This window comes from Tamandua tetradactyla, chromosome 13 (genome assembly GCF_023851605.1).
Source record: "Tamandua tetradactyla isolate mTamTet1 chromosome 13, mTamTet1.pri, whole genome shotgun sequence".
Lineage (NCBI taxonomy): Eukaryota > Metazoa > Chordata > Mammalia > Pilosa > Myrmecophagidae > Tamandua > Tamandua tetradactyla.
In genome coordinates, this window is record NC_135339.1 from 47,496,515 (window position 1) to 47,513,053 (window position 16,539).

Here is a 16,539-nt window from a genome sequence, read left to right on the forward strand (position 1 = left end):
AATAAATGGTCACGCCCACAATTGGGTGTGTCACATCTTGGTGGAAATCATCTAAATAAAAAATTTCCACCTACAATATTGAATCAGGATTAAAAGAAAAGCTGCCTCCACAAAATTGGGTCGGGATTAAATCATGGCTTTTCTGGGGTACAGAATACCTTTAAACTGACACATCATGTGAAAGTAAAAAGTACAACTTATAGAAAATAAAAAAGACAATCTATGGAATGGAAGAAAATATTTGGAAACCAATATCTGAGAAGGGCTTAATATTCAGAAAATATAAAGAGCTCCTACAACTCAACACAAAAAGACAACAATCTTTTAAATTGATAAAAGACTTAAATTGACATTTCTCCAAAGAAGATATTCAAATGTTCAATAAGCATATGAAAAGTTGTTCAACATCGTTAGTCATTATGGAACTGCAAATCAGAGCCACCAGAAGATACCATTTCACATCTAGTAAGATGGCTATTATTAAAAGAAAAAAAATAGAAAAGTGTTGGTAAGGATGTGGAAAAATAGGAATCCTTGTGCATTGCTGCTGGGAAAGTCAATAGTGTAATCCTATGGAAAACAGTTTGGTAGTTTCTCAGAAGGTGAAGCATAGAATTACCATATGATTCCACTTACACATATGAACCTTGAAGAACTGAAAACAGGGACTCAGACAGATACTTGTACATCTATGTTCATAGCAGCATTATTCAAAATTGCTAAGCAGTGAAAACAACCCAAATGTCCATTAACAGATGAATGGATAAATAAAATATGATATATGCAGACAATGGAATATTATTTGGCCATAAAAAAGAATGGTGTTCTGATACATGCTACAGCATGGATGAACCTTGAAAACATTATGCAAAATGAAAAAATCCAGATATAAGAAGTCATAAATTGCATGATTCCACCAATATGAAATATCTAGAATAAGCAAATTCATGCAGACAAAAAATAGATTAGAAGTTATCAGGTGCTGGAGAAGGGAATGGGGGGTTAATGCTTAATTGGTGCAGAGTTTCCTTTTGGGGTGATGAAAAAGTTTTAGCAACATGGTATTGATAGTAGTGCAACATTGTAAATATAATTACAATGCTACTAAGTTGTACACCTAAAAATGGTTAAAATTGTAAATTTTATGTTTTATATGTTACCATAAGTTTTTAAAAATCAGGCATGTATAAACAGGTAAATTTCTTATTGTTGCTGAGCTTTGATTTCTTAATTATGAAATAGGAAACCAATGTTAATGTCTCAACATTAACAAAGGACTAAATGAAGGCAAATTGTACTTGGCTCAAAAATATACTTTTCAAATTCAAAGTACCAACATGTACTGAGGCAAGTGTCATGAAAAAGTACATTTGGTCAAGAAAGTCAAGGTGGTAAAAGAGAAGAAATCTTAAGAGTGGCTCAGTCTAGTTGGAATGAGAAACCTGATGATTTTGAAACTACTCTACCTAAAGTTTCCAGAATGACCTGTAGCCCATAAAAAGTACAGCTCAATGGAATGTGAGTGAGTGGCAAGTTTAGCTGGAAGGCAAGGGGACAAAGATGTGGAACCCTTGTTGAGAAGAGCAAGGTAGGGCAGTGCCCAGGCTGGACAACTCACTCTGGGGTAATTTTAAGAAAAAAAAAGAAAAAAGGCCTCTCTACAGACCAAATGAATCAGACTCTCAGTCTTTCTGGCAGATGAGGGGTCAGGGGCAAGCATTAGTACATTTGAAATGCTTCCTGGAAGATTCTAATGCATAGTGTGGAATGTGGATCATGGAGTTAAAGGAACTCAGAGTCTGTTAAGCAGAGTGGAGAGAAGAGGAAGGGTACAAAGGGAATGGATGGCCTTGAGAGATTAGATTGAGTAGTCACATGTCTTGAGTAACTAGGAGACAGGTTGAAGAAAATGAAGGAGCCTTTATCAAACTCCGCACTCCTCTGTGAACTTTGTGATTCGTAATTATGACTCAAATTTTAAGGAATGATAGCTTCTTCTGGACTCTCTATGTGTGGCTAGCTAAAGCTAACATAGTTTAGAATTGAACTACAAATTCTCAAAATAATGATCATGGTGATGAATACACAACTATGTGATGAAATAATGAGCCATTGATTGTAACCATGTCAAGAATGTTTGTATGTCAAGAATGTTTGTTCGTCTGTTCATGGTTTATTATAGAAGTATTTTTAAAAAAAGATTATTAGAATTAAAAAAAAATTGAACTACACTTCTCTTTCATTTTTAAACACATAGCATTGAGGTTTCAATGTTTTCCAAGGTTCTTTTTAAAATGAAATAGTAAAGTTCAGACACAGATTCACTTTTTCTGCCATTGGATATGCATTATATTTGCCAACTACAAATTATTTCTATTTGAACTGATATCTAAAGATTGACTGAGTTTTAGTTGCTAATGCTCTGAGGTTACCAGGCTCCTCACAGGCTTGTTTTGTAGTGTTTACAGTGGAAAGTTTTCATATGGGCTACTTATGTACGGATCATGAGAAAAGATTATAGGGTGTGGCAGAGCAAAATGGTGACATGGGGAAGGATGGAATTTAGTTCATCTCCTAAAGTAGCTAGTAAATAGCCAGGAACTGTCTGGAACACCTGCTTGGGGGATGTAACTTTCTTTAGTATTTCTTATAGGGCCAGTCTCCTGTTGACAAATTCTCTCAGCCTTTATCTGTCTGTAAAATTTTTAATCTCTCACTTTTGAAGGATAACTTGGCTAGATAAAGATTCTTAGCTGGAAGTCTTTCTCTTTCAGGATCTTAAACATTTCATACCATTGCCATCTCACCTCCATGTGCCTGTTGAGTAGTCTGAGCTCAGTCTTCCATAGTTTTCTTTGTATATGGTCAGTCACTTTTCTTTTGTTGCTTTTAGGACTTTCTGCCTCTCTTTAACATTTCACAGAGTGATTAGTATTTATCTTGGAGTAGGCTTATTCCAATTCATTCTTTTTGGAGTTTGTTGGGTTTCTTTGATTTACATATTTATGTCTTTTATAAGGATTGGGAAGATTTCCCCCATTATCTCCTTGACTAATTTTCCTAGCCCTTTACTCTTCTCTTCTCCTTCTAGGACATCAGTGATTCTCATATTTGTGTGCTTGATGTTGTCCATCATTTCCCTGCAATACAATTCAAATTTTCCCATCTTTTTTTGCCATGTGTTCTTTTGTGCATACAAATTCAATTGTCCTATACTCTAGTTCACTTATTCTTTCTTCTGCCTCTTTACATCTGCTGTCTGTCTCTAGTACATTTTTAATTTGGTCTACAGTATCTTTCATCTCTGAGATATCTGTTATTTTTCTACTTATTCTTTCAAGTTCTTCTTTATGTTTTCTAGTGTCTTCTTGATATCCTTTATGTCATTAGCCAATCCATTGAATTTATTTAAGAGAATTGTATGATCATTTTTGATTAGTTGTTTCGTCTGTGTTTCCTCCAGTGTTTTAATTTTGTCATTTGGCTGTGCCATATCTGCCTGCATCTTCGTATGCTTTGTGATTTTCTTTTCACTTTGAGGCATTTGATTATCTTAGTTATTTTGAAAGTTGGCTTTCCTTAGTCCTCTAAAGTTTTGTATCTACTTGGGTTTGCATTGAAGTTCTCCTTCTGTACTTGGTTTATCAGTAATGTTCCACCAGACCAAGGCCCAGAGCTCATGCATGGGATGCAACTCTACTTGGGGGTCTGTTTGAAGCTAAACAGATGGGCAGCTTGGCAGACTGCACTTTACCTTTCTTCCCAGCACCTGGTGCTCTTCGGCCTCCTCTTCCCCTTAGGCCCACCTCTCCCTGACTGTGGCAGCTGGGTGAGCTGGATGGAGACCTGGTGCAATTCCAGCCAGATCCACTGGTCTCAGTGTGCACTCAAAGCTGCCAACCTAGGGCTAGAGGGGTAGGCAGTGTGCACCTCAGTGGAGATTGTGCTTGTGGGCCCGACGGGACTGGTGGCCCCCGGTCTCCCACTTGGAATGACCTTGGGCTATAGGACTGCATATATCAGCTGCCCTGTACACAATCAACCTGGAAATGCCTGCTGGCTAGGCATGGCACAGGGCACGGAGCACTGTGCAGGGGCATGGGGTATGAGGTGAGGGGGTGCTTGGGCATGGGGTGTGATGTAGGGAGGGCATGGGACAGGAGGTGGCATGGGGACATGGGGTGAGAGTGGCATGCCTGGGCATGTGGGTGCAGGCACAGCATGCATGGGTCCCTGGGCCAGTGCAGGGTGTGGGGTGTGGCATGGCTTATTTCCTCATCCGTCCCTACCTGTCCGTGTTCTCCTAGGGTTCCAGGCCTCTATGTGGAAAAGGGAGATTTAAGCTCTGTGCTCTAGTTGCATGGTCTCTATAAGCAGAGAAATAAAGTTTACTGGCTTCCAGGTTTCCCAAGGGAGTGCCATTCTGTGAATCTGAAAGGACTGATATTCCAAGCTAGCTGTGGGGGCAGGCACTTTCCTGGGCATGGCCTCTTGACCCTGGTGGAGTCCTGATGGAGCACACTCACCCCATTCTCTGCATCCCAATTCCTCAGCTTTTTCATCCTAGCCCTCCCTATATAATATAGAAGACCTTTCAGATCACTCACACACTGGAACTACTGTCCTGGTCATTTTTTGGTCATTTTTCTAGTTCCTTGGAGCAGGGGTAAAGTCAGCCTATCCTACTCTGTCATCTTCCCAGAAGTCCACTCTTTCTTATTTATACATATTAAAACAGAGCCTACCTCTCCCTAATGAGTGGATACACTTTAGAGAAAAAAATATATAAACATTTTCCTACTGAGTAAAATTAACAAAAACAAAACAATTTATTCCATTCACTCTCTCATATTACAGCTGTAATTTCTTTCTTTCTTTTTTTTTTTTTTTTTTTTGCATGGGCAGGCACCAGGAATTGAACCCAGGTCTCTGGCATAGCAGGCGAGAACTCTGCCTGCTGAGCCACTGTGGCCTGCCCCAACTGTAATTTCTTGTATTTTAATTTTCCTTTTTGGACATCATTATAAACTCATGGTCTTTTGAAAATTCAATGAGTTTAAATTTACATAATTAAATGTATTTTTATAATACATATATTATATGTATTTATAAATAATATGTATTTTTATAATCAGGTTGTCTCAACTTGGTTGTAGGGAACCCTTTTAAGTTGGTTTCTTTGACTATATAGAATTGCTCTGAATTTTCCTGAGAACATCTTTGCTTCCTAGAAAAAAATAGAAATTTCTAAAGGCATCTGTGTTTTCCCTTCCCAAAGCATAAAAATTAGCTATCCTCAGGAGTCATGGTTTCTTCTAATAGAGAATGACATTAGAGATCAAAATATGGACTCAGGGGTGTATATAAGAGGTGGTGGTGAGCAAAAGTACTGTTTCTATGACTTCTCTTTTTTTTTTTTCCTCGTATGTCTACGGCCATACCACCCTGAACGCACCTGATCTCGTCTGATCTTGGAAGCTAAGCAGGGTCGGGCCTGGTTAGTACTTGGATGGGAAACCGCCTGGGAATACCGGGTGCTGTAGGCTTAGCCTACGGCCATACCACCCTGAACGCACCCGATCTCGTCTATGACTTCTCTTGACAGCCACAGTAAAGATTTAATTTTAAGATTCACATTGATAGCTCTGATTTAACACATCTGCTTGTACTGTACTTATAGGTCTATGATTTCATCAATCACTAACACTTCTTTCACGTTGATACTTGTAAACAAAACAAAATAAAACTCAGTGGTGGTATGTCATTTTTCATTTCAAACATTGGCAATGCTGAAAGATTGAAAATGCTCCGTGTGAGCCCGAGGGAAGGGAAACAAGATGTTCTCATAAACTGTTGGTGAAAGTGTTAATTGAAACAACCTTTTTAGGGAAAATTTGGTTACATCTATTGACATTTAAAATACCCTTTGGCATAGATATTCTGCTTTTAGGAATTTATCTCACACATAAATTCATATACAAACATGTACGTTCATTGCAGCATTGGCTGAGGTGGTGTGTAACAGGAAATCCTCTAAATGACCTATGAGGGGACTGGTTAAATTATTATGGTACAACCACATCATGAAATGCTATGCAACCATAAAAAAAGAATGAGGTATAGCCCTATGGACTCCCATAGAAAAATATGATACAGTTGGGGGTGTAAAAAGCAACCTGAGGAAAAATTGGTTTAGTTTAAGTCTACTGTTGGGTATGTGTATGTGTGTATATAGATATACATATTTGCATAATAATAGCAAATGTTTGGATTGTAATTATTATCAATATTATCCCAGGAAAAGTAGATTTATTGCTCTGCTTATTAGTTAATTTGGATTAAACATTGATCAAGTTTCACTTTTATGTCCATTTTTCTCTGTTGCTGACTGAGAAGTCTTTCTCTCTCTGGTTGTTCTGTTTTCAATCATATTATTCTCTACTTTGAGTCATTGTTTTCAATCATATTATTCTCTACTTTGAGTCATTGTTTGGCTCCACCTCCCCTATTTATAGTGTGGGCAGCTGGTTAGAAGATAAATTCCTTTATCAATGAATTTAGAAGCAATTAAGAATTGAAGATTGCTGGGCACACCTTTCTCATCAGGTTGGGCATTTCAGTTGCTATATCTAACCACAGTCGAGTAGAGAGTACACTGCCTACTAATGATGATCTCTTGAGGGGTAAAAAATATTTTATTAAACAATAGAAATCTCAAGCTGAGTTCATTTTGCTGTTCTGATGGTCGGATTTATCCAGCAGAAGTAGTTGAATGGACTAATTACATTCCTGAGAGAATTAAATTCTTAGTGGTTTTCAGACAATAATACTATCTACCTCAAAACTATGCATTTATTGGGTATTAACTTTTAAAACTCAGAGAAGTTTGAGGAAATCTGATGTCAGAGAAATCAAAGACTGATTTAGATTTTATTTCTTTTGGTATCTGCTCTTTGGGGTTTCTCATTTACTCACTTCATGCATCCATTCATTTATGTATCATATACAATATTTACTGGATATTCATCTACCATGAACAGGACTGGGTTAATAAACTGGGGACAGAGCTGTTAAATAACTAATGTTTACACTTTGAAATGGATGAAACAAAAAGCAACTATTTAGGGTGGATCTGTAGATAAAAGGAGGCTTAAAAGATCATCAGATATCTCAATGTGTGGACGTTTATATACTGATTCAAGAAAAGAAAAATAAGGCATCAATGAGAAAATTAGAATTTTGATTTCTACCTGAACACCTGACATTAAAGATACATTATTCAAACTAGGTAAATGAACCTTGAAGATAATATGTTGAATGAAATGTCAGAAAAAAACCCACAAATATCATGCCTCACTAATATGGACTAACTATAATGTACAAACTCGGATAACTGAAGTTGAGTTTGGGGTTGGGGCCTATTGTAATGGGTCCTAAACTGTAAACTCTTACAGCAGTCACATCTATTCCAGAGTTGTAACTGTTATTTCTAAATTCTGAGATACTGAGTTATTTATGTATAACATGGTCATTCCCTGAAATTTCAGATGTTTATGTGACACCTGAGACTCAGAGGTAGTGCTCTGAAGCTCTGAAAGTCAGTATTATCCCATACAGCAACTGCTAAAAAAGTGGAAAAAGTCATCAGACTTCAACTAGAGATATGAATGAAGCTGATCTGGATAGGACTAATGTAAATCAGAATACAGGATGCAGGATCATATTTTAAAATATCAACTTCTGGGTGAGACTAAAGAGAGAGAGGTTTATTTATTGCAAAATGTGTATTTTGGGTAGCACATTATCTAACTCAACTTCTATAGTCAGTTTATTTGAACACCATAATAACATGGAATCCTGAATAAGAGATGAGATCTTGTTGGTTTGTACCAAAATCCCAGAAAAAAAGTTTCCGCGAAGTCCCCTTGGGAGATTTGGGAAAAGGAGGAAATATTAAACTTCCCCACCTGGGTAATTCCTGATATTCTTGCAAGCAGTGGGAACAACCAGTTCAGTAGGATGACCCTTTGGTCTTGGGGTTTGCTGCTGTGAAACTTCCTGCAAAGGAACAGCTAAGCCTACTTATAAGTATGCCTAAGGGTCACCCTAGAGAACCTCTTTTGTTGCTCAGATGTGGTCTCTCTTTCTCTCTCTAAGCCAACTTAGAAAACCAGAACCTAGAAATTTTTCCGATTCCTCCTCTTCCTCACCCTTCACATTCAGACTCTCACTAAAACCTTCTGGTTCAACCCAAAATCTTATCTCAAATCCCTCCATTTCTGTCTTTCTTTACTGCTTCCACCCTAATGTAAACTAGCATCTTCTCTTGCAACAGCTTTCACCCAACTTCTGCTTGCCTTCTCAGGATCTGCTTTGAAGGGCTTCCTTCAACTATGCCTTTCAACTGCTTTTCCTGCTTAGCTTTCACACTTCCTCTTGCCTACTCACCTGTTCTGACTCAGACATCTCAACCCACCCACCTACCTTCTATTCTTCCCAGTGATTCCCATGCTTCATAAGCTTTACTTATCCTGTGTGAGAGATCTAAGATCAGATCTAAGGAGAAGGGATCAGAAAATCACCATCTGTAATTTTCTATTATTCTTAATACATGACTTCAACAAAATTGAGAAAAGCATGAAACGGATCAGATAATGGTGGGGGTTGGTGGGGTGGTGGGTTAATAGGTACTTAAACCAATTCAAAGTTCTCCTATGACAAATAATGAAACACTGGTTTAGGCAGTAAAGATACTTTTTATTTTACATGAAACCCATAATAGGTAAGCTCCAGGTTTAATTCAGCAGCTCAATAGCATCATCAAAGATTCAGTCTCTTTACCATTTTCTGCTGTGCCATTCCATTGTGTTGGCTTTGTTTTCAAGCTAGGTTACTTCTTGGTTGCAAGATGACTGCAGCAAGTCTAGTCATCATATTTACAACTGCTGATGTCCAGGGCAGCTGCCTCTTCCTTGTGTACATGTCGCCCTAGTTTTAAGAATGAAGTTTTTAAAGATTATATTTAAAATTTATTGACATCTCTGTGCTATCAATTTCTTTTATCTTTTTAGACCATGAATAATATCTGCTCAAAACAAATATCTGTGTAGAATAATTTATTTTAATAAAATTCATGGAAAAGTTGCTGACTGATCTGTTTTGTTTCGTTTTGTTTTGGAGGTGGGGGGCAGTGAGTGCACAGCTTAGTAAAAGGATAGAAACTACTGAGGCTTAAGTCCAGCAGGAGCAGAAAACTGGAACCAGAAGCAGAATTTTGGAAGCCAGGACTTACCGGACTCTTATTTTTACCCCTTCTTATTACTAAATGACTGTTTCCATAATTTGTCTTAGTGAAACTTTCTTAAACTCATATTCCAAAATGTTTCATTTAATCCACAACTGTACCACCTTCAATTTTAGTTAATTCATTCAGTGAATACCATTTCCTTTTCTTCTAAGACAATTTTACTGTGCCAATTCCAACACTCCTTTGACTAAGTGAGACCTCTAATCCACTGAACCTACCAATTATTGATTGCTTATCACTCCATTATTTCTCATTTTTAGAACAACAAAAAAAAATTCACAGAAGCTTACAGTAGGCCACTTTCATATCTCATTGGCAAGAATTGAGTCACATGCTCCTTCGTAAATCAAAACAGGCAAGAATATAGAACTACCAACATTCTTTTAGACCAGTTAGGATTTTCTTCTGAGTTGGGGATAGCGTGAAGTTCACTGAGTGGTGAATATCTACACATTGATTCCAAATAGAAAGGGAGAATAAATATTGGGTGGCTAGCCAATAGCAAGTGCTATTGTACAATATATAAAAATTGTCCTTTTAACCCCAGGTACAAGTGCTACCTTTTGAAGTAAGTCATTGTTCATTTGTCAGGAATAGGTAGGTATCAGGAAAAGAGACATAGGGCTAGCTCTGTTTACGTCTATCAAATTCTATAACTGGTTCTACTAAATATTTGTTGAATGATTTTAAGTAAGGCATTTAACCTCTTTGTCTTGATTTCCTCATTGACAACATGATGCAAATATTGTTCTACCTATGGGATTGCTGGGAAGATAAAATGAGATAATTATACTGCATAATTGCAAAACAATATTATTTCTCCATTTTAGCCTCCCATATTGCATATCCATTCTATTTTCATTTATTTATTTATTCATTTATACACCCCTTTAGCAAATAGTTTCTACTAAATGGAAAATCTGGAGTGAATATTTGGCAATCAAAAACATTTCAGCATAGAAAGGGGGAGGATTCAACTTCTCTAAGTGGAGAATTCTTGATATTCTCACAAGCAGTAGGATCAACCAAAGCAATAGATTGAGACCCCAATTTTGGGGTTTATTCAAATGGAACTTAACCCCACAAAGGATAAGCTAAGCCTACTTAAAATTGGGCCTAGGAGTCACCCCCAAGAGAACCTCTTTTGTGTTCAGATGTGGCTTCTCTCTCTCTCAGCCAACAGGACAAACAAACTCACTGCCCTCCCCCTTTCTACGTGGGACATGACTCTCAGGGGTAAGGACCTTCCTGGCAATGTGGGACAGGAATCCTAGAATGAGCTGGGACTCAGCATCAAGGGATTGAGCAAACCTTCTTGACCAAAGGGAAAAGAGTGAAATGAGACAAAATAAAATGTCAACGGCTGAGAGATTCCAAACAGAGGTGAGAGGTTATCCTGGAGGTTATTCTTATGCATTATATAGATAACACTTTTTTAGTTAAGGTGTAATGGAGAGGCTCGAGGGAACTGCCTGAAAATGTAGAGCTGTGTTCCAGTGGCCATGTTTCTTGAAGATGATTGTATAGTGATATAGCTTTCACAATGTGACTATGTGATTGTGAAAACTTTGTGCTTGATGCTCTATTTATCTATCTTATTGGAAGATGAGTAAAACATATGGATCAGATAAATAATAGGTGGAACAAATGTTAAAATTAACTTAGTAGATTGAAATGCTAGCGATCAATGACAGGGAAGGGTAAGGAGTATGGTATGTATGAATTTTTTTCTGTTTTCTTTTTATTTCTATTTCTGAATTGGTGCAAATGTTCTAAGAAATGATCATGATAATGAATATACAACTATGTGATGATATTGTGAGTTATTGATTATATATCAAGAATGGAATGATCATATGGTGAGAATGTTTGTGTTTGTATATTTGGTATGTTTAATAAAAAGAAAAAGATAAAAAACATTTCACCAATAACCCCCGCACCTAAAGTATTTAACCAATGAATGATTTAGCAACATCTGCCTTTTCTCTTACAGCATAGAATTAAAGTACTGTAGGATGTAAGACAGGAAGGGTGAGGTGGAGTAATATATTATTTGTGGAATGGTGGCTTCAATTGGAGTGTGAATTGTCCTGTTTTCTATAGTGGCTGCAACCAACTATGTGAGCCTATACTGCTTTTCTGGGTTATGTATTGTTGGGTTTTAATACTTACTGATTAAAGAGAAAGCAACCCAACTCAAGAAAGATCTTATGATACAACAAAACAGCAAACAAAATCTAAAAGAAGACTGGTTAATGCATGGGCTATTGAGACATCAGTAAATTGACATTAATGGACAAAGAAAAAACAACCCTCCTGATAAATAACTAAGAAAGAGCTTTTCTCCCCAAAGTTCTTCATTGTTTGAAAGAAATAAATATTAATGGCTTTAAAGTCAGCCAACTTGTTGTTTAAAAAATCCAATGACTCAACTTGGCAGATTGAACTCTCTGCCCTACCCCCTACATGGGACATAACTCCTGGGTGTGTAAACCTCCCAGAAAACATGGGATAGAACTCCCAGGATGAGCCAGGACCCAGCGTCAAGGAATTGAGAAAGACTTCTTGACCAAAAGGGGAAGAAAGACATGAGACCAAATAAAGTTTCAGTGGCTGAGAGATTTCAAACAGAGTTAAGAGGTTATCCTGGAGATTATCCTTATGTGTTATATAGATATCCCTTTTTAGTTTATGGTGTATTGGAGTGGCTAGAGGGAAGTACCTGAAACTGTTGAACTGTATTCCAGTAGCTTTGATTCTTTTAAAAATTTTTTTATTTAAAGAAACAAACAATACACTTAGATCCACCAACAATGGATATCTTAGTTGGCTTAATCATAGGCACATTTAAATAAAGTATCCATATAATTATTGTTAAGCCTGTTTCATAAACACATTTAAAACTAAGGCAACAAGGAAAAAAATCTACATATTCAGATAGCAAAGTTCTTAAATTCTAAGTATTAAACACCAATTTAGATACCATTTGACCAGCTGTCAAAGCTGTGAATGCTCTCAAAATATCAAGTAAAAAGTTATTTACAAATATCTGCATTGCTATGGTAATGATGTATATTACTAAACATTTTCCTGATTTCAGGAAAATATGAATATACACATATTTTTACAATTAACATATGGAAATCTTAACCACTAAAATGGATACCTTAGTTAGCTTATCCATAGGCATAAAAAAATCTAAGTAATCATTATAAAGCCTGTTTGTACAATATGTTTCATAAACTAATTTAAAATTAGAGCAAGGAAGGAAAAAATTATAAATACAGATATCAGAGTTACTTGAACTCTAAATTTTAAATAGTATCTTAAATACCATTTGATTAACTATCAAAACTGTGTGTGTTCTCAAAATATCAAGTAAAATGTTACTTCAAATATCAACTTTGCTATGGTAGTGAGCTATGTTACTAAATATTTTCAAATTTTTAATTTCAGGAATTTATTTTATCTAATATTACTATAGCTGCCTATAGTTTTTTTAAACCATATTTTAGCTGTAAAATATAACATATATATGTACACACACACAAAGAAAAGAAAGAAAAAAAAGCAATAATTATCAAAGCACACTTCAACAAGCACCTGCAGAACAGTTTCAGAGTTTGTCATGGGCCACCATGCCCTCAGCTCAGATTTTTCCTTCTAGTTGCTCCAAAACACTGGCGGCTTTATCAGAATCATAATAATGGGATCATACAGTATCTGTCCTTTGTGTCTAATTTATTTCACTCAGCATTATGGCCTCAAGGTTCATCCATGTTGTCATATGTTTTGGAACATCATTTTGTATAAATACTGCATAATATTTCATTGCATGTACATACCACATTTTGTTTATCCACTCATCTGTTTATGGGCACCTGGATTGTTTCCATCTCTTGGCAATTGTGAATAGTGCTGCTATGAACATCAGTGTGCAAATATCTGTTTGTGTCACTGCCCTCAACTATTCTGGGTATATACCAAGTATTTGTATTGCCGGTCATAGGGCAACTCAATATTTAGTTTTCTGAGGAATCACCAAACTGATTTCCACAGTGGCTGAACCATTTTACATTCCCACCAAGAATGAATAAGTGTTCCAATTTCTCTGCATCCTCTCGAACAGTTATAGTTTTCTGTTTGTTTATAGTAGCCATTCTTACAGGTGTGAGGTGATATCTCACTTTCATCTTAATTTGCATTTCCCTTATAGCCAATGATGTGCTTTTTAGCCATCTGTATTTGCTTTTCAGAAAAGTGCCTATTCGTTTCCTCTGCCCATTTTACAGATAGGTTGTTTCTTCTTTTGTTGCTGAGCTGTATAATTTCTTTATGTACACAGGATATCAAGCCTTTATCTGATATGTAGTTTCCAAATATTTTCTCCCATTGAGATGATTGTCTCTTCACCTTTTTAACAAAGTCCTTTGAGGCACAGCAGCTCTTGATCTTAAGGAGTTCCCATTTGTCTAGTTTTTCTTTCACAGCTTGTGCTTTAGGTGTAAAGTTTAAGAAGCTACCTCTTATTACTAAATCTAGAAGATGGTTCCCTACTTTTTTTTCAAGAAGTTTTATGGTAATGGCTCTTAAATTTAGGTCTTTGATCCATTTTGAATTAATTTTTGCACAGGGTATAAAGTAGGGGTCCTCTTTCATTCTTTTGGCTATTGAAATCCAGTTCTACCATGACTATTTATTGAAAAGACTATTCTGTCTCAATTCAGTGGATTTGGGGGCCTTATCAGAGAACAAATGTCTATAAATTTGGTGGTCAATCTCTGCACTCTCGATTCTATTTTACCAGTCAGTCCTTCTGTCTTTGTGCCAGTACCATGCTGTTTTGACCACTGTGGCTTTATAGTAAGCTTTAAAGTCAGGAAGTGATAGACTTCCTGGTTTGCTCTTCCTTTTTAGGATACCTTTAGCTATTTGAGGTCTCTTTCCTTTCCATATAAATTTGATAACCACTTTTTCCAAGTCTTCAAAGTAGGTTGTTGGGATTTTTATTGGTACTGCATTGAATCCGTAGATCAGTTTGGGTAGGATTGACATCTTGATGATATTCAACCTTCCTGTCCATGAGCATGGAATATCTTTCCATCTATTTAGGTCATTTTTTATTTCTTTTAGCAATTTTGGTAATTTTCTGTTTATAAGTCCTTGACATCCCTGGTTAGGCTTATTCCTAGATTTCTAATTCTTCTGGTTGCTATTCTGAATGTAATTTTTTCCTTAGTTGTCACCACCTCAGATGGGCCTTGCTTGTGTATAGAAACATTACTGATTTTTGTACATTAAGCTTGTATCCTGCCACTTTGCTGAATTTGTTTATGAGGTCAAGTAGTTTACTGTAGATTTCTCAGGATTTTCTAAATATACAATCATATCATCTGCAAATAATCAAAGTTTTACTTCTTCCCTTCCTATTTGGATGCCTTTTATTTCTTTCTCCTGTCTAATTGCTCTAGTTAGTACTTCAAATACAATGTTTAATAATCGTGGTAACAATGGTCTCGTCCCTGATCTCATTATCATTCTTCTCCAGATATTTACTGATTTCTCTAGCAATTTCTTCCTTGGCCCACTGATTATTTGAGTGTGTTGTTTAATCTCCATATATTTATGAAAGTTCTGGTTCTTTGGTGATTTCAATTTCCATCTTTATTCCATTGTGATCAGAGAAAGTGCTTTGGATAATTTCACTCTTGTTAAATTTATAGAGACACAGTTTATGTCCTAGTATATGATCTATCCTGGAGAACGTTCCATGTCCACTAGAGAAGAATGTGTATCCTAGTGTTTGGGATGTAATGATCTATATATGTTGTTCTAATTTGCTAGCTGCTGGAATACAATATACCATAAATGGAATGACTTTTAAAAAGGGGAATTTAATAAGTTGCCAGTTTACAGTTCTAAGGCCAGCAAAATGTCCCAATTAAAGCAAGTCCATAGAAATGTCCAATCTAAGGCATCCAAGGAATGATTCCTTGATTTAAGAAAGCCAATGAAGTTCAGGGTTTCTCTCTCAAGTGAAAAGGCACATGGTGTACACAGTCAGGGTTTCTTTCTTAGCTGGAAGGGTACATGGTGAACATGGCGTCAACTGTTAGCTTCCTCCCCAGCTGCCCGGGAGGCGTTTTCCTTCTTCATCTTCAAAAGTCGCTGGCTGGTGGACCCTCTGCTTCTTGATTCTGCAGTGTTCTCTCTTGTTGTTTTCTCATGGCTCTGCCATTCTTCTCTGCTCTGTCTGAATCTCCCACTTTCTCCAAATTGTTTCCTTTTTTATAGGATTCCAGTAAACTAATCAAGACCCACCTGGAATGGGTGGAGACACGTCTCCACCTAATCCAGTTTAACAACCACGTTTGACTGAGTCACATCTCCAGGGAGATAACCTAATTAAAGCTTCCAACATACAGTACTGAATAGGGATTAGAAGAAATGGCTGCCATTACAAAATGGGATTAGGATTAAAACCTGGCTTTTCTAGGGTACATATATCCTTTTAAACTGGCACATATCTAATCTTGATGATCCTCTGTGTGGTTGTTCTATCTATAGTGGAGAGTGGTATGTTGAAGTCTCCCACTATTACTGTTAATATGTTTATTGCTCCCTTCAGTTTTTCCAATATGTGCCTCATGTACTTTGGAGCTCCTTGATTGGGAGCATACACATTCATGATTGTTATTTCTTCCAGCGTAATTTTCCATTTATTAATATGTAGTGTCTGTCTTTGTCTCTTATGACATCTTTCGATTTAAAGTCTATTTTATCTGCTATTAATACAGCAACTCCTTTCTTTTGGTTACAGCTTGCGTAGAAGATCTTTTTCCATCCTTTCACTTTCAATCTAACTGTGTCCTTGAGTCTAAGATGCATCTCCTTTAAACAACATACAGATGGATTATGTTTTTGATCCATTCTGCCAATAGTTATCTTTTAATTGGTGAGCTTAGTCTGTTAACATTCAAAGTAATTACTACAAAAGCAGTTCTTGATTCTACCATCTTGTCCTTTATTTTTTATTTGTCAGGTCTGTGTATTATTTTCCTTCTCTCTCTATTTTCTCCTTTAAATTACCTTTACTCATATTCTTCAATTCTGTGCCCTCCTCCAGACCTCCCTCTCCTGTCTTTTTTTTAATCAGTTGACATAGTTCCCTTTAGCATTTCTTGTAGGGCTGGTCTCTTGTTGAGTAGTTCTCTCAATCTTTCTTTATCTTT

The 16,539-nt window shown here is 36.6% G+C and overlaps 1 non-coding gene across 1 annotated transcript; it reads left to right on the top strand.

Annotated features, from left to right (window-relative positions):
• The first annotated feature begins 5,427 nt into the window (after positions 1-5,427).
• Positions 5,428-5,546, top strand: LOC143654619 (5S ribosomal RNA). The gene has a single exon (XR_013161826.1). It is a non-coding gene; the product is annotated as a 5S ribosomal RNA (ribosomal RNA).
• Positions 5,547-16,539: the final 10,993 nt, after the last annotated feature.